Source organism: Eschrichtius robustus, chromosome X, assembly GCF_028021215.1.
Source record: "Eschrichtius robustus isolate mEscRob2 chromosome X, mEscRob2.pri, whole genome shotgun sequence".
NCBI lineage: Eukaryota > Metazoa > Chordata > Mammalia > Artiodactyla > Eschrichtiidae > Eschrichtius > Eschrichtius robustus.
Window position 1 is genome coordinate 29,143,388 of NC_090845.1, and position 18,290 is coordinate 29,161,677.

The 18,290-nt window shown below is 41.7% G+C and overlaps 1 pseudogene; it reads right to left on the bottom strand.

The window, feature by feature from the left end:
- Nucleotides 1–10,437: 10,437 nt before the first annotated feature.
- LOC137757434 (ferritin heavy chain pseudogene) lies at nt 10,438–11,079 on the bottom strand (annotated as a pseudogene).
- Nucleotides 11,080–18,290: the final 7,211 nt, after the last annotated feature.

The following is an 18,290-nucleotide window of genomic DNA, read 5'->3' on the forward strand; positions in this document are numbered from 1 at the left end:
TGATGGCCATTCTGACTGGTGTGAGGTGATACCTCATTGTAGTTTTGATTTGCATTTCTCTAATGATTAGTGATGTTGAACATCCTTTCATGTGTTTGCTGGCAATCTGTATATCTTCTTTGGAGAAATGTCTGTTTAGGTCTTCTGCCCAATTTTGGATTGGGTTGTTTGTTTTTTTGATATTGAGGTGCATGAGCTGCTTGTAAATTTTGGAGATTAATCCTTTGTCAGTTGCTTCATTTGCAAATATTTTCTCCCATTCTGAGGGTTGTCTTTATGTCTTGTTTACAGTTTCCTTTGCTGTGCAAAAGCTTTTAAGTTTCATTAGGTCCCATTTGTTTATTTTTGTTTTTATTTCCATTTCTCTTGGAGCTGGGTCAAAAAGGATCTTGCTGTGATTTATGTCATACAGTGTTCTGCCTATGTTTTCCTCTAAGAGTTTTATAGTGTCTAGCCTTACATTGAGGTCTTTACTCCATTTTGAGTTTATTTTTGTGTATGGTGTTAGGGAGTGTTCTAATTTCATTCTTGTACATGTAGCTGTCCAGTTTTCCCAGCACCACTTATTGAAGAGGCTGTCTTTTCTCCATTGTATATTCTTGCCTCCTTTATCAAAGATAAGGTGACCATATGTGCGTGGGTTTATGTCTGGGCTTTCTATACTGTTCCACTGATCTATATTTCTGGTTTTGTGCCAGTACCATACTGTCTTGATTACTGTAGCTTTGTAGTATAGTCTGAAGTCCGGGAGTCTGATTCCTCCAGCTCCGTTTTTCTTTCTCAAGATTGCTTTGGCTATTCAGGGGTCTTTTGTGTTTCCATACAAATTGTGAAATTTATTGTTCTAGTTCCGTGAAAAATGCCATTGGTAGTTTGATAGGGATTGTATTGAATCTGTAGATTGCTTTAAGTAGTATAGTTATTTTCACAGTGTTGATTCTTCCAATCCAAGAACATGATATATCTCTCCATCTGTTTGTATCATCTTTAATTTCTTTCATCAGTGTCTTATAGTTTTCTGCATTACAGGTCTTTTGTCTCCTTTGGTAGGTTTATTCCTAGGTATTTTATTCTTTTTGTTGCAGTGGTAAATGGGAGTGTTTCCTTAATTTCTCTTTCAGATTTTTCATCATTAGTGTATAGGAATGCAAGAGATTTCTGTGCATTAATTTTGTATCCTGCTACTTTACCAAATTCATTGATTAGCCCTAGTAGTTTTCTGGTAGCATCTTTAGGATTCTCTATGTATGGTATCATGTCATCTGCAGACAGTGACAGCTTTACTTCTTTTCTGATTTGGATTCCTTTTATTTCTTTTTCTTCTCTGATTGCTGTGGCTAAAACTTCCAAAACTACGTTGAATAGTAGTGGTGAGAGTGGACAACCTTGTCTTATTCCTGATCTTAGAGGACATGGTTTCAGTTTTTCACCATTGGGAACAATGTTGGCTGTGGGTTTGTCATACATGGCCTTTATTATGTTGAGGAAAGTTCCCTCTATGCCTATTTTCTGGAGGGTTTTTATCATAAATGGGTGTTGAATTTTGTCGAAAGCTTTTTCTGCATCTGTTGAGATGATCATATGGTTTTTCTCCTTCAGTTTGTTAATATGGTTTATTGCATTGATTGATTTGCATATATTGAAGAATCCTTGCATTTCTGGGATAAAGCCCACTTGGTCATGGTGTATGATCGTTTTAATGTGCTGTTGGATTCTGTTTGCTAGTATTTTGTTGAGGATTTTTGCATCTATGTTCATCAGTGATATTGGCCTGTAGTTTTCTTTCTTTGTGACATCTTTGTCTGGTTTTGGTATCAGGGTGATGGTGGCCGCATAGAATGAGTTTGGGAGTGTTCCTCCCTCTCCTATATTTTCCTTTCCTTTCCATTTACTCTTAGCTTAGGAAATCAACTTTCTGCCCCCATCTTTCTTCTTCCAAGAGCCTCCTGGACCTAGTCCACTACAGATATCAGACCTGTACAGAGGTGGGGCAATTAGGCAGGGATATCTTTTTTTTAGGAAGACTTTTTTTTCCTCTCCTTTCCAGATTGCTGAAGAGAATGATTTCTTCAAGGCATTGGAGGCTAAGGGGCTATGGAATCAAGATCCTTAAAGAAAATGGGGTCATGAGTCCCTTTATTGTGAGCTGGATATGCTCCTGAGAGGGTTTCCAGATGATCATCAAGGTGGGCAACAAAGTTTCCAGTCAACAGAGCCAGGACAGGAACCAACCTAACAGTACCCAGCAAAACATTCATGACACCTCTCTGGGCCAGTTCATCTCTGAAGAACAGATTAGAAGTTGCTTGTATAGGGACATGTTTGTTCACTGTTTATTTAAGCAAGAATTTAAGAATTAAGAATACTGTGCAATAGAGAAGAAAAACAAATAAGGAGGTTAGACAAAACTAAGTATAGATAATTCTTGTGAGATATATTAGACATGGATAAAGTCAGCAGAATATATGTGTTCTGAATAGGAAGGGATGGAAGGACCAAGTAGACACCAAGTATTCATGACAGTTGTCACATCCTTAGATCAGCCGCCCATTGGGGACACCAATTTTGGTCCCATATGTCCTCTGCCCTATACACTAGGAGTACTTGCACCTTGGTGTCTCTGACAGAACTGGTGTATATTGGCTCTACATAGCTTCATCCCTGGTCTTTATAATCATATGAAGTGGGGAAAGCTAAAGCAGCAGAGAATGGACATGTGAACATTGCATGATATAGGATTCAGGCTGTATGGTCCTTCCATTGGGCTCGCTCGTGCCCTCCCTCCCTCCCTCCCTCCCCCCCCCCCCGCCCCTCCTCTCTCCCCCTCCCTCTTTCCCTCTCTCCCTCTCTCCCCACCCCCTTGATTCTCACTGTTCTTAATCATTCAGTAAACAGTGTGATCCAAGCCATCTTAGTTTGATCTGTGAGCCTTTTGGTCTGTGACATTTCGTATATCCTGCCTGGTGATGCAGTTGAAGTCTACACAAGCATCAAGGTAATTTCTCATCATGATATAAAGTGATAACGGAAGGTAAAAGCAGTTGAGTGCTTTGGCCAACAAGGGGACAAGAAACTGACAGAGACACCTGTAGATGAAGCTGTAAGCTGAGCTCTTTGGACTTCTAAGCAGCAAGGAAACAGACAACCCAGTGATCCAAGTTTCATATCCCAAATACCATTAGAGGCCCAGAGACACAGGGGCACATCAACCAAAGGGACAGGGACCATCCTTTTTCTAGGGCAGAAGATCCATTTCAAGTTACTGACTCCTGCACTCTCCATGGTGCTTGAGACAGAATCTAAGAACAACAGTACAAAAGTGAGTACCAGCAGGGCCCAGTGGGTAATTTAAATTAATGAAGAGGTGCATTTGGGTACCCAAATTACATTGCTTGGATGGCATTTTCTGTGGTGAATTGGAGAATGTAATTACATTAAGCTGGCCACTGAAACTCAGTTCCATATGAACGTTCCCATGGGACAGGGCCCAGTGTGGCCAGACAGTTAATATTTTTAAGAGAAGCCAGAAATATAGAATTTTATGAGAATTCTTCCAGTTAAAAACTCACTAGTTTGCCAAGATCTTAGTTTCTAAATACGATTTATCCAATTAAAGGAACTGGGACTCCTTGGAGAAGTGGCTGATTCTAGGGCTGGGGCAGAGAAAATACATCATGAGCTTGGAGCATCTTGTAGTGCCAGAAAGGAAGTACTACACACACATACCCACACACATACACACACACACATACACACACGCACACACACACACGTACACACACACGTACACACACACACACGCACAGAATGATGGGAGAATGTCAAAGGGACGCAAGAACCAACTGAAAGAGTTCCCAATGACCAAATCTGGAAGAACTTGAGCAACTAAATAGATAAAGTAGTATTGGATTATAACCCAAAGTAGGAAGTAAATATGTCTGAGTTCATACTGGTATAAATACAATAAATGACTGAATAAATACATAAATGGCAGAGAAGCTACAAGTTTTCAGAAGAATTTCAAATATTACAGGTAGATATTCTCACCATCCAGGAGGTGGTACTTAATTTCTCCTCCCCATCCCTTGAGGTTGAACTGGACTTAGTGACTGGCTTCTAAAGAGTAGAGAATAGAAAGGGAAAAATATTAACTTTTCAGGGGAGAAAGCTGGCAGACCCCACCTCAACCAAGTGATCAAGGTCAACATCACCAGTGATAAGTCATGTGTATAGCATGTACCTCCTGATATGATGTGATGAGAAGAGCACATCATCTTTGTGGTATTCTTAGCCCAAACCCATAACCCAGTCTAATCAGGAGAAAACTTCAGACAAACCCAGGTTGGTAAACGTTCTATAAAATACTTGCCCAGTACTCTTCAAAACTCTCAAGGTCGTGAAAAACAAGGAAAGACTGAGACAGGGGAGGCCAAGGAGACATGACATTAAGTGCAATGTGGTATCCTGGATTGGAACCCAGAACAGAAAAGGGACTTCAGTGGAAAAATTGGTGAAGTCTGAATATACTGTGGAGTTTAGTTAATCGTAATGTGCTAGTTTTAATTTCTTATTTTTAACAAATGCACCATGGTTATGTAAGACGTTAACAGAGGAAACTGGGTGAAGGATATACAGAAACTGTCTGTGCTATCTTTGCAACATTTATGTAAATCTAAACTTATTCCAACATTGAAAAATTATTTAAAAAATTATTAGTTCAAACAAAACGCATCTGCAGGTGAATGTGGCCTGGTCCTTTCTATTGGATCCTCTGATTTTGAAGGAAAATAAATGTTCCCATGACAGTGTTCCCCTGAATCGGAAATCACAGTAAGCTGCCACCCTTTAACTCAAAGATCAACCCTCCATTCATGGCACCCAGATTTATTATCTTTTCCCTCCTCCTAGCAAAGGTCCCTATCTTCCCCCACTCCTATCTATATTCTATCTCTCTATCTATCTATCTATTCTTTCTTCTTCCTGGTATGCTGGTGTAAGTAGTTGGAGCTCCAGTAGCCATATTGGAAAATACAGCTTAAGACCAGAAGCCCCTGTACAGTGGAACAACAAAATAATGTATTTTATCAAATCAAACATGTCAATTTTAAGGCTCACCATTATTTTATGAACCACAAAGAAACAAAGAAAATGCTACCAATTAAAGTAAGACACAACCTTTTCTTATCCATTGGGTTTTTCGTAGATTTTTCAATTTATACTTATTAAAAGATCTCTTTTACACTTATTTAGACCGAATTTTTTTGTCATTAGATCACTCTTGTGCATACACAAGAAAAGGAAACTATGCACTAAATTAATTGTTTAAGGCACTGATAGAACTTCTCTAGATTCAAATTTCAGCTCTTCTAAGATATCTGCACCCCCGTGTTTATAGCATTATTCACAATAGCCAAGGCATAGAAACAAACTGAACGTCCATTGACAGATGCATGGATAAAGAAAATGTGGTATATGTGCAGTGGAAAAAAGGAAGGGAATCATGCCATTTGCAACAAGGATGGACCTTGAAGACATTATGCTAAGTGAAATAAGTCAGACAGAAAAGATAAATTCTATGTGATCTCACTTATATGTGGAATCTAAAAAAGCCATACTCATAGAAATAGAGAGTAGAATGGTGGTTGCCCAGGGCTGGGGGTTGGGGGAAATGGGGAGATATTGGTCAAAGGGTACAAATGTTCAGTCATAAGATAAGTTCTGGGGATCTAATCTACAGCATGGTGACTATAGTTAATAATATTGTATTATATACTTGAAAGTTGCTAAGAGAGTAAATCTTTTAAAAAATGTTTCTTTTATTGAAGTATAGTCGATTTACAATATTATATAAGTTTCAGGTGTACAACATAGTGATCAATATTTTTAGAGCTTATACTCCATTTAAAGTTATTATAAAATAATGGCTGTAGTTCCCTGTGTTGTTTAATATATCCTTGTTGCTTGTCTGTTGTATCCATAGTAGTTTGTATCTCTTCATCCCCTACCCCTATCTTGCCCCTCCCCGTTTCCCTCTCCCCACTGGTAACCACTAGTTTCTTCTCTGTATCTGTGAGTTTGTTTCTATTGTTATATACATTTGTTTTATATTTTTAGATTCCACATATAAGTGATAACATACAGTATTTGTCTTTCTCTGACTTCTGTCTCTAAGCATAATGCCCTCCAAGTCCATCCATGTTGTTGCACATGCAAAATTTCATTCTTTTTTATGGCTGAGTAATATTCCATATATATATATTTATATCTCACATCTTCTTTATCCATTGATCTGGTGATAGGCATTTGGGTTGCTTCCATATCTTGGCTATTGTAAATAACGCTGCTATGAACATTGGGGGTGCATGTATCTTTTCAAATTAGTGTTTGTGTTGTTTGGATATATACCCAGGAGTGGAATTGCTGGATCATATAGTAGTTCTATTTTCAGTTTTTTGAGGAACCTGCCTACTGCTTTCCATAGTGGCTGCACCAGTTTACATTCCTGCCAACAGTGTATGAGGGTTCCCTTTTCTCTACATCCTTGCCAACGTTTGCTCTTTGTAGACTTTTTGATAAGAGCCATTCTGATAGGTGTGAGGTGATCATTGTGGCTTTGAGATCATTGTGGTTTTGATTTGCATTTCTCTAATTAGTGATGCTGAGCATCTTTTCATGTGCCTGTCAGCCATCTGTATGTCTTCTTTGGAAAAATGTCTATTCAGGTCTTCTACCCATTTTAGAATCAGGTTTTATGGTTTTTTTTATATTGAGTTGTATGAGCTGTTTATATATTTTGGATATTAACCCCTTTTGGTCATATCATTTGCAAATATTTTCTCCCATTCAGTAGGTTGTCTTTCTGTTTTGTCGATGGTTTCAAGTAAATCTTAAATGTTCTCACCACCCCCCAAAAAGGTAATTATGTGAGGTGAAGGATGTGTTAACTAACTTCACTATGGTAATCATTTCACAATATATATGTGTATCAAGTCATCATGTTGTACACCTTAAACTTACACAATGTTATATGTCAATTATATCTCAGTAGAGCTGGAATAGATAAACAAATGATTTAAATAAAACAAATTTCAACTTTTCTAATCACTTTTGTACTCAGTATCTCTTAATAATATTGGTATCTCTTACTATTGTCCTCTGTACCATCAGGAGTGTTGGTGATGCAGAATTTCTTGAGTACTCTTCTAATGTCGCTAGAAGTTTGTTCCTAGCTAGTGAGACCACTCCATTGAGTCTTGATGTGCTTGCTCAGGCAATGACAGCTGTAGCCAACAGTGACTGTAAGATGTATCCCAATTTTAAAGATGTGAAAATGTGAAAAAAAATGCACCTCTTGGAATGAGTGAAATGAAATGGAAGGAATTTCCTCAGCAGCCCGAACTGTTTTCCTCCATACTTGTTTTACATATGGGAGAGGAAACGCTTTTTTTGCTTTTCTTTTTTTTTCTTAAAGCCACTGCTTTTCTGATCTCAGTTACTCATAACCAAACCCAATCCAAACTGATACACGATTATTATGTTAGCCCTTACTACTTTGCTTTCTCACTGTAACTTATTCCACTCTTACATCCTTCTTGACTAAATGAATCAAGGCATACATTTCTTTACTTTTTAGGTGTCCTAATGCTTTTCTAATCACCCTCATTTCACCCTTCACTTCAGCTTTCCTGAAGCATATTCTCCATCAATATCCCTCTGAAGATGAACTCAGGACTGCAAAAAAAAAATCTGTAATAAAAATTTTTATTTTAAAACCTGAAGCATAGTATCACTTCCAAGATTAGTGGTAATGCCTTCCTCTCCTGAATACTTGATTAGATATGTCTCTTGGGCTTGTGAAAAGAAACTGGAATTGCTGGCAAATGAAAAAAAATCAAAGGAGAATTTAAAAATCAGAAATGTAGAACAAATTTCAAGAGTAGAGATGATTCAGGAGAAATTAATGGGTGCTTTGTACTGCTTGTCACACATTTCTGAGGGAAAAAAATACTTTTCCTTTTTCTGGAAAATGAAGTACAATTTGTCAGTGACAACCATCTATTAAGAAATTTCCTTTTGTGATAGAGTGAGGATTTTTTCCCCCAGAGGTAAATTATTCAACACAGTTAATCTGAATCCGTGTTTGAGCCTGAGATGAAGTTATCAATTTTATTATCATTTTCCCTCAGTCTGTCCTGATATTATCATTGCCTGAGACTCTGGTACCCATAGCAACAGCCACTATTTCAGACATTATTCCCCCAAGCAACAGAGCACAGCCAGTGACTGACAACCATCCAGCTGTGCATCTCAGGGTGGTATTTTCCAGGGCTGGAAGACCAAGTCACAACTCACTCCCATGTCTTGAAAGTCAGGTTATCAAGGAGTCGGGAAGGCTGTGAGTATGCAGGAAGGTGACACACCCACCAGAAGTTTGCTCACCCCTTTTGAGAGGTATACGGCAGGCAGGGGAGGGTGGGAAAATAAGGAGACTTACAGTGATGGACAAAGTCAAGATGTTGTAAAGTACAACGGGGCAAACTCCATTAGTCTGAATGTTTCTTACTTCTTTCCATCACTGCCACACATGTTCAAAAGACTGTGGACCCCAAAACTGAACTAGGAAAAGGGGGATTTAGAATGTTCACTTTTGTCTTGTAGAAGAACAAGGAGAGAAACAATTGAGCTGCCACCACACTTAAACTTCCCTGCCAGGGATTCTTAAAGAAAAGCTGTGAAATGTGACACTACAAGTAGTGGCTTGTAATAGGCACTGGAGTGTTACAATCACAAGTCTCTTTGAGTCTTGCAGGTGAGGAAATCCTTCTTTTCCAGGTAAAATAAGAGGATGTAGCTCTAAGTAGACTTCTCTGCATTATCTCGGGGAGTCCCTCTGAATCACACAAAAGGAAAAGATGGGATAAAAAGGGGGGCCCGGCGCCCAAGACTGGAGTCAGCTTTAGAATCCAGGTGAAGAGCCCATGACAGGCAGTGCTTTGGTATATAGATTACAGTACCCCACGCATAGCAAAAATACAGGGTTTCTCAGTCCAGATGAGGTGAATTTGCAGGCAGAACATGTGTGTTTTGCAGCCACTCCCCTCACCTTTTGTGCCTGAAGAGAAGCCAGCACAGGCAAAGATGCACTCTCTGGGGATTTCCAGTCCCAGGGTCTTTCCGGGTATTCAGGGCCAACTCCGGTAGCAGTGTTGCGGCCTGTGTGAGGGAGAGAGCCTGAACAGAGGGATTCATGTGTATAGGTGGTGACTGCCTTCCTGTGAGGTGCCCTGCTACCTCTTATGCATTCGGTGGCCGATTCTGAAGACTTCTTTCCTATGAGAAGGATTTTGGCTGAGGTTTAGCAGCCATTCCCACCCTAGGCTGGAAGGCACACCTGTAATTAGAGGAGAGACTGCAGTGATCAGGGCTGTCTTTAAGAGTGTCGGGGATTTCCCTCCCTTCTGGGGCTGGTTATCTGGCTGGATTCCCAGTCTACCCACACAATCTTTCTTAACCCATTGTTAACCTGTGGGGTAACACACACACACACACACACACACAAATATGGCATCAGAAGATCTATGTTCATGTCCGCATTCCACGTTGCTACTTCTTACCTGTGTGGCCTACCTTTTTCTCACTGATAACACCTATCCTTCTTACTTCTTCAGGTTCTTATACAAATAAAATACAAGAATGTAAATAAGAAGACTTGGACTTGCAAAGTGCCATTATTATTATTTTAGTTGGTCAACCCCTGGCTATGGGGAAGACAGCCCAAGGCTCCTTCCCCATTATCACTGTAGCCCAGGGTGAGCTTGTCAACAACAGACTCTGACATGTTGGCTTCCAGGGCCCCCAGCTTGCTACTGAGAATCAACAACCATTAACATTTGCATAATTCATTGAACTAAGATACATCAGATAATGCTGAAGATCCCCTTTCTTGTAATCCCTGCCCATTCCCTTCACTTCTTCCCCAGAGGCAACTACTGTGATGAATTCTAGACCATATTCGTTTATATCTTTACCATATATAGGCACCCGTAGACACCACCCACCCACCATTAGGGCCCCAGACCACCCATCTCACCCCCCCCACACACACACTGTTTAAAAGGGGAAGATGGATTCTGTGTTTTCCAGGGCCCCATGGAACGCCTTCTCCCTCCCTCTGTGGAGATCCTGAGCTGCCTATGGGTGGGGCATGGGTGGGGGGAGAGCCTCCTGGATACCTGTTTTAAAAAGTGAGCGATTTGCCCACATGAATCAACCAGAGACCTTTATTTATTTATGAACCAATAACTTTATTGGAAGAAACAGAAAAACTGGAAGAAAAAAACTTAAGTGAACTTCTTCTGCAAGGGCACTATTGCCGTCTGCATGGCAGGCACGGTGACCAGGGCTCTGGTCACCCCGTGGCTCTGGGGAAGTCCAGGCTCAGTTCTTCTCGTCGCTGTCGCCCAGGGTGAGCTTGTCAAAGAGGTACCCTGCCAGGTCGACGTCCGGGGCCCCCATCATGCTCAGGGTGGTGACATGACCCTCCAGCTCTCTGATGAACGCCACCTGCTGGCCGAGGTAGTGAGTTGCCAGGAAGAGACGCAGGTGGGGGTCGCTCTTGTCGGTGGCCAGCTGGTGCAGGTCGAGCAGGCTCCGGTTCACGCGCTTCTCCAGGCACAAGGCGCACTTCATGGCCTTGAGGCCGCTCTTCCACTCGTCACTGGCTGGCTTCCTGATGTCTTGGAAGTGGAGGCGGCCCCCGCGCTGGTTCTGCAGGCGCATCAGGCCCTGGGCCCGCTCGCTGTGCTCGTGGGAGCGGCGCAGGAAGAACCCGGTGAAGTGCTTCAAGGCGACGTCGTCGCGGTCGAGGTAAAAGGCCACGGCCAGGCACACGAAGGAGGCGTGGAGCTCCAGGGTGAAATGGCTGTTGACGGCGGCCTCGCAGTCGGGGTGGTAGTTCTGGCGCACTTGCGAGGGCGGCGCGGGCAGCATGGCGGGCGGCGCGGGCAGCCTGGTGGGCGTGAAGGCCAAGGTGAAGGCGAAGCCGTGGGACCCGCGGTAGTGGCCTCGGAGCATCCCCATGTTGTCGAAGAGGGCGGCCGGAGGTGCTGGGCACCCTCTCTGGGACGGAACGTTATAGTCCGTTATAGAACGGGGAAGGGGAGGGGGACAGAGAGCGGGGGGGGGGGGGGGGGGGGGGCGGGTCCATTACCGGAAGGGGGTGACGGTGGCCGGAAGGGGGTGGGGCACCGTGCTCTAGATTCCCTAGGAACCTGGGTGAGGCCGGAAACCCAGGGCAACTCTGCACTGTCTTGACACCATTAAAAAAAAATAATAGCACTATTGAGATATAATTCATATACTATAAAATTCACCTTTGGAAAGTGAACATTTACCTGTTTTTTTGTATGTTCATGGAATTGTGCAACCATTACCACATCTCAGAGTATTTTCATCACTCCAAAATGAAATTCCCTACCCGTTAGCAGTCACTCCCCATCCCGCCTCCCCCCAGGAGTGGCCACCACTAATCAGCTTTCTATCTCTGTAGATTTGCCTGTTCTGGACTTTTCAAATGCAGTCATATAGTATGTGGCCTTTTGTATCTGCCTTCTTTTACTTAGCATAATGTTTTAAATCTTTTATCCTTTTTATTGCTAAATCATATTCCATTATGTGGATATATCACATTTTATTTATCCTTTCATCAGTTGATGGGCATTTGAGTTGTTTCCATTTTGTGGCTATTATGAATAATGTTGCTATGAACCTTCTTGTACAGGTTTTTGTGTATACATGTTTTTGATTATCTTGGGAACATACATAAGCATGGAATTGCTGGGTTATATCGTAGCTCTATGTTTAATATTTTGAGGAACTCCCAGAATGTTTTCCAGAGCACCATTTTTACATTCCTACCAGCAATATGTGAAGGTTCTAACACTGTTATTGTCTGTTTGTTTTAAAATTTTAATCATCTTAGTGGATAGTAAGTGGTATCACATTGTGGTTTTGATTTGCATTTCCCTAATGACTAATGATGTTTAGCACCTTTGTATGTACTTATTGGCCATTTGCATGTCTTCTTTAGAGAAATGTCTATTCGAATCTCTTGCCCATTGAAAAATAGAATCGTTTGTCTTTTTATTGTCGTGTTGTAAGAGTTCTGCATCTGTTCTGGATATAAGTCCCTTATCAGATACATGATTCACAAATATTTTCTTCCATTCTGTGGGTTGTCTTTTCACTTTCTTAATGGTGATTCCTTTGAAGCACAAAAGTTCTTAATTATGATGAAGTACAATTTATCTATTTTTCTTTTGTCACTTGTGCTTTTGGTGTCATATCAAGAAACCATTGCCTAATTTAAGGTCACAAAGATTTACACCTAGGTTTTCTTTTAAGAATTTTATAGTTTTAGTTCTTAGATTTAGGTACATTTAGGTCTCTGATCCATTTTGAATTAATTTTTGTATATGATGTGAGGTAGGGAATCTAACTTCATTCTATTGTATGAGGGTCTTCAGTTATCCCAGTACCATTTGCTGAGAAGACTATTCTTTCCCCATTGGATAGTCTTGGCATACTTGGTGAAAATCAATTGGCCATAAATATATGGGCCTATTCCTGGACTCCCAGTTCTATTCTGTAAATCTGTATATCTAAACTTATGATAGTACAACACTGCCTTGACTACTATAGCTTTGTAATAAGTTTTGAAATAGGAAAGTATGAGTCATCCAACTTTATTCTTCTTTTTCAAGATTGTTTTGGCTGTTCTGGGTCCCTTGTATTTCCATATGAATTTTAGGATAAGCTTGACAGTTTTTTCCCCAAAATAGCTTGCTGGGATATTGATAGGGATTGTGTTGAATCTGTAGATAATTTGGGGGAGTATTGATATCTTAACAATATTAAGTCTTCTGATCCATAAACGTGGGATATCTTTCCATTTATTTAGGTCTGGGACCTTTTAAAATATAGATTCTGATTTAGACTGAAGCCAAAATTTGAATTTCTTTTTTTTTTAATTAATTAATTAATTAATATTTTGTTTTTGGCTGCGTTGGGTCTTCATCGCTGCGCACAGGCTTTCTCTAGTTGTGGCGAGCGAGGGCTACTCTTCATTGCGGTGCGTGGGCTTCTCATTGCAGTGGCTTCTCTTGTTAGGGAGCACAGGCTCTAGGCATGCAGGCTTCAGTAGTTGTGGCACGTGGGCTCTAGAGCACAGGCTCAGTAGCTGTGGCGCACGGGCTTAGTTGCTCCACGGCATGTGGGATCTTCCTGAACCAGGGCCCAAATCCGTGTCTCCTGCATTGGCAGGCGGATTCTTAACCACTGTGCCACCAGGGAAGTCCCAAAATTTGAATTTCTAAACCAGCTTTTTAGGTAATGCCGGACCACACTCTTAATAACAATGCTTTAAAAGGGAGGAAGCTGCCATGCTTTGTTGTCTTAGTCTATTCAGGCTGCTGTAACAAAGTACCTGGAGGCTGGAAGTCCAAGGTCAGGATGCCAGTGTGGTCGGGTTCTGCGAGGGAGCTCTCCAGGGTCTCTTTTATAAGGGTACTAATTCCATTTATGAGGGCCCCAGTCTCACGATGTACTCACCTCCCAAAGGCCCCACCGCCTAATACCATCACACTGGGGGGTTAGGATTTCAACATACAGATTTTGGGTGGGGAACACAAACATTCAGTCTATAGCACTTATTGAGGTTTGGATTTGAAGACACATATATTGGTCTCCACAAGCAGAAATGCCCGTTCCCACTCACAGACAGTGCTTCCGATAGTTATGTTAGATGTGGGTTCGTATGGGAAAGGGGAGAGGCCTTTCTCCTATCAGGGAAAATTGTGAAAGATTTTTAAATTGGCAAAGAAAAGGTTTACTGGGTGTCCTTTTTAGAGTACCCTTCGTGGTTATCTCCACCTTTCATTGATTTTGAGCTATTTTATAACTCTAAATTATAGAAAACTAATAATAATGCAGATTATTCTTGTCCACAGAAATGCAAATGAATTGTGTCTGGTGGAATGCAACTTATTTTGGACTAATTTTGCATCTGTTTGTGCATTCATCCCAACATTACTTATTGCCTGCCTGTATATGTATGGCTCTATGAGTTTTCCTTTGAATGACGTGTAACATCTTACTGGTCTCCTCATTAATTAATGAGTTAAATAAAATCTTCGACACGTTTTTATTTTATATTTACATGAGAGCCATGATTTTATTTTATTTTTTTTAAATGTTAAAACCTTTCTCATTCTCATCCCTACCCCCACTAAGAACACAGTCAAAGCTCACAGGAGTTGGCTTAGTACATTAAGCACTTTTATGGGTTGCTCATCAGATATATGATTCCAGAAAAGTTTGGGGATCTAAAGGCATAGAATTCCTGACGGGGATGTAGACTGGAAGGATAGCATCTCTGAGGAGAAGGAGGCAGGGGGGACTCTGGGGAAGCAGGGAACCAATGCAAACCAGGGGAGGAAGGAGGCATTTAGAGAGTAAGTGACAGGAGGGACCTCATTAGCAGGACACTGTACACTGTGGGGTGAGGCTGGCTCAGTGCGTGCTAGGGATGGCAGGGAAGTAGCCATGGCCAGTAAAGACCCATGGAGAACCAGGAGCAGCTAAGAACCAGGGCATTGGTGAGAGCTTCCAGGCATGGAAAGCAGTCAGCAGAGATTTGAGGAGTGGATGGTTGACTGACTCGCATGGGATTCTGACAGGCTGAGATGCATGATCTGGGTAAAATTAACCCTGGAATGAGGTTGAAACATGAACCTTTGGAGCCAGGAGAAAGGCTTCCTTCATCAGCACTTTTGTGCTGAGTCATACTCCTGAAAGGGGTGTTGGGACCCCCAGATACTGAGGGTGTGGAGTATTCAGGACTGGGCCATGGGCTCCACCTTCCAGGGAAGGCTCTTCCAGCTGGTGATCAGAGACAGGGAAGTTCTAATGCATCCGGGTTGGCTCTACTAAAGGGCATCTTTTTAGCACAAAGGCCATAAGAAAGTTGTGTAGTGGCTCCTATTTGGTTGGGTGCTAATGAGGCATGTCGGACACCCACATCAATTATAGTATGAAGAGGAGAAAGCTCTTTCCAGTCTCCACTTCCTCGCTGTTCTGCCTTGGGGGAAAGAAAGGAGAATCGCTACATTGGGCAAAGGAAAGTCCTCTAAATTTAAACATGCCCATTGTATATACTGGTGTGTGTAAGTTGATGACTGATACTAATTCAGCTAAATGTGACTTTTCTCTAAGGTTGTAACCTTTCGGTTTTAGTCATTGTGCTGGATATTCTCCATTTGCCTTTCCAGGACTGTTCTCTGTCCTTCTCCATCTTACTCTGATTCCTGGGAGGGTGACTTGTGTGGACTGCATCCATGGGCCCCTCTGCCCTCTGGCTTCTGATTGGGTTCAGCCAATGGGAGGCACTGGCAGGAGATGCGAGGGCAAGAGGAGAGTGAGGTTGGGATATTTATTCTCTTGGCTTCCTCTCTTCAGGGCAAACAATTAAGAGGCAAATCTATTACTCTTTTATATCTCTTGCTCCCTGGATCAAGTAAGACCATTCTCAGAATGGGCCTTTTGCGAACACTGCTCACTTCAGAGGAGTTTATTCCAAAAAACAAGTGTTCTTTGTCTCAAGTTTAATGCACAGCCTAAGAAACTCATGAGGACCCAGAAACCAGTATGCAGCTGGACGTTCCTTCAAGCCAGAGAATAAATTGAGCTGATAGAAAAAATAAAGTGTCTCATCTAGGACAGTCTCAGGCAATAAAATAATGGTCCAGGTGGAGCTGCCACCCAAGATTCTGGCTCCAGTTTTCTAGCTTGTGGATTTCTCTGGCCTCTGGCTCCCTTCTTAGGTGATTGGTCCTTTGGTTATCGCTCATGTAATTAGATGAGGAACAGGGAAGAGGAAGCAGGAGAGTCATTTTCTACTTGTTAGTAGCCATGTTAAAAAGTCTGGTTGGGGAAGATGTTGACTTAATAAGGTTTGAGAATTATCTGTTTATTTCAAATAACCTTTGTCTTCCCTTGCTCACCTTCTACTGCCACTGATTAGAGCTATTGCAGAATGTTCTGCACAGCAGTGCATAAGTGAGTCCAATCAATGTACACAAGGGGTGTAGATGCTGACTGTTTAATTAGATACCTCTTAATCACTTGCTCCTAGGCAGGAAGGCATACCTCTCTATTGCAGATAGCCAAAAGTAGATTTTAAAAGTTTTCTTTGCTTGCTGTCTTTTCTAAATAGAGGATGAATAATTTTTATTATGTGATATTGCAATTCCTTCATAGAGAACACTAGGTATAATAGAATAGGGTAAGCTATGCTGCAGTAACAAATAAAACTGAAATTTCTCAATGGCTGAAGACAATATTTATTTCTTGGCCACATCGCAGTCTGAGACAGGTGAAGTGACTCTCTTTCATGGCTCTCCAAGGATGGTTAACTTACAGATGCAGGCTAAATTCCATCCTGCAGTTCCACCATCTCAGAATTCTTTACTTCCAACTACACAGAAGGGAAACAGGATGCATGGAGACCTCCCACGAGCTCTTTCTTGCCTTGGACCAGAAGTCATATTCACTTCAGCCCAAACCAACTTCAAAAGAGGCCGGGAAAACGTGATATTTAGTGAGCAATCTAATCTATGCCATGCATGTTTTATCTATTTCTCCTAGTTATATTTTAAAATTATTTAGAACTCACATTTTTGACCACTGTTATTTACTTTCTTACTTATTAGAGTGTGCTTATAGCAAGGATCCTATTGAAAAAAATTTACAATTGTGTGTGTGTGTGTGTGTGTGTGTGTAAGCATGCTAAGTAATGCAACTTGTGTGGTCCCATCTCCACATAATTGCTTCTAGTATTCCACCATGGTCATATTTCTTTCCCATCCCAGTCCTAGCTTGACATTCAGATTCAGATCCAACCCCATCTCTTACCTAAAACCTCTTCTCTATGAAGTGAACACAGCCGCCTCGAAGATCTATAGGGATTAGTGCCCACACCATTAGCTTGGAAATCAATCATGGATTGTCCAGTGATGGCTTGTTTGTAATTGCCTCGAACTATTAATCATCTCCTTTTCTGTTATGTCTCTTTGGTGCAACGTTGTCCCCGACTCATAAGCTTCTGGAGGGCAAACACCCTTTCTTCGACTCCACAACACCCAACAAGACAGAATAGCACAGAAGAGGAGCTCAGAAACGATGGGCTGATTTAATCTGATTTAATTGGATTGATAGAGGCAGCAAACACATTATCAAGTATCTGAGTACCATGTTCTAGGATCTCTGCTAAGAGCTGCGGGTACAGAGATGATTAAAACGCAGTGCTTATCCTCAAGAGGCATTTAGAATTTTCAGGATAGTCTGAATACACACCAGCAGGGTGTGGTAGCTAGTCTCCAGAGACGGCCCCAACAATTCCTCCCCTCCCTGTTTGAGCACGCTGCTCCTCATTTAAAGAGTTGGCACTTATTTTTCCCACCCAGTGACTGCCTTGACCAACGTGATGGAAGTGGCATTCTGGGACTTCAAAGAGGATGGGCAGATTTTTCTTCCTTTCATTTGGAAGTTTCGCCCTTGGGACACTCCCTTCCCTCTGAATTTAGCCAGCATGCTGTGAGAAGATGGAAGCACATGAAGGAGGGGAAAAGAGGCTGAGTTCCCAGACAACAGCCAACACCAAGTGGAAGCCATGTGAGTGAGCCATTTTATTTTATTTTTTATTTTTATTTTATATTGGAATATAGTAGAGTTACGATGTTGTATTAGTTTCAGGTCATGTGAGTGAGCCGTTTTAAATATTCTAGATGATCGCAGCCTAGCTGACATCACAAAGAACAGAGTAACTATTGAGCTGAGCCAGTTCACACTGAGGATTATGAACCGTGAGAAAATGGTGGTTGTTTTAATCCACTATGTTTTGCAGGGGGAGGGGGTTGATTTGCAGCAAAAGGTAACTGAAACACAGGGTCAGAAAGTTTTACCAGAACAGTGGGTCCACAGAGGAAGGAAAAGGATGAAGGAAGCTGAGGAATGCCCTCAGAGAGTTGACATTCGAGCTGATGAGTAGAAATTCCCCAGGTAGGACTTGAAGGGAAGGGCTTTCCAGTTAGTGACCCCACAGGAGGAAAAGCATGGAGGTGTGAAAGTATGTGACATGTACAGACAACTCCTAGCAGTTTGTGATGGATGATGTGGGAATGCAAGGGGGAGAGCCACAAGTATTTTGAGAGAAATCTGGAAATCCAGGAGCCCGG